The 1,117-nt window shown below is 39.7% G+C and overlaps 1 non-coding gene across 1 annotated transcript; it reads right to left on the bottom strand.

The window, feature by feature from the left end:
• Positions 1-148: 148 nt before the first annotated feature.
• TRNAR-ACG (transfer RNA arginine (anticodon ACG)) lies at positions 149-221 on the bottom strand. The gene has a single exon. It is a non-coding gene; the product is annotated as a tRNA-Arg (tRNA).
• Positions 222-1,117: the final 896 nt, after the last annotated feature.

Here is a 1,117-nt window from a genome sequence, read left to right as displayed (position 1 = left end):
CTGACTCTAAAGACCCCCTCGGAGTTAATTAAGCAACAGCCAAGGTTGCGTTGCGGGGTGGCTGCGGCGTTTCAAAGTAATGGGAATCCGAAAAGGCTTTTAAGAATTGATTTCAGTTTCGATTTAAACAAGATTCGCATAAAGAGAACGAGCCAGCCAGGAGTCGAACCTAGAATCTTCTGATCCGTAGTCAGACGCGTTATCCATTGCGCCACTGGCCCGTGGCGGCCAGGGTTTCTCAAACATAACTTTTAAAAAGGGGGCTTTAGAAGTCGTTGGTTCAGGTGTGAGGATAGAGATGAGCAGCACAAAACTGCTAACTCTAATAGAGTCCTGAACTTTCTAATTAGTTTACACAGTACGCTTTTGCTTTAAATTTCTACACTTAAGAAATAAATTTAATCTTTAGAGCGTTACGTATATGATAGAAGGAATGTCATTCCTTTAAAGCAAGTTTCTGTCTGTGTATGTGTGTCTTTTTATCCGTGTACTTGTGAGCTCTTCACTAATTTTCGCAGTCTGTTTACCCGCCACGCTTCCACTTTCATGATATTTTCTTGTGCACTTATCTTGGGCCCCGATGATGCGTGCAGGGACTAGTAATGAATACTCTGTATTATTTTCAGTTAAATACCATGAAAGAAAATACATTTATTTGCTTTGGAAATGCATTGGGCTGTAAGAATCACACCTTTTCCTCTGACTGTTAAAAGGGTAATAACTCACCAAGAGGGAGAGTCATGGCAAAATTGTGTGATAAATCACGCAGCAGATAAAAGCATACAAAAACACACAGTGAACTAGGCAAAAAGAGGCAAGAATTCAACAAAGGCACTCACATTCTAGAAATCACATTTGACATAGAATGCTGGAATCTAGGAACTGATTTATTAACCAAATACATTTAAAACAGACGTCTTTAGACAATTTGGTTGCTTATTTATTTATTTTAGTTTTCAAAGTAGGCAAAATAGACACCTCGAAATGTGAAGCTGATTGAAGAGAAGGATCTTGGATGTCGAGGAAGAGAGAGGTGGTAGAGTAATGTTCTTAACAGCGCAAAGTTGGAAGCCAGAAGGCAGAGGTTTCTTATCCTGATTTTGCCATCTTTTGCCTG

The sequence above is a fragment of the Equus quagga genome, unplaced genomic scaffold (assembly GCF_021613505.1).
Source record: "Equus quagga isolate Etosha38 unplaced genomic scaffold, UCLA_HA_Equagga_1.0 196_RagTag, whole genome shotgun sequence".
In the NCBI taxonomy this organism is placed as follows: domain Eukaryota; kingdom Metazoa; phylum Chordata; class Mammalia; order Perissodactyla; family Equidae; genus Equus; species Equus quagga.
Note: the sequence above shows the minus strand (reverse complement) of the source record. Positions and strands in the feature narration are given on the sequence as shown.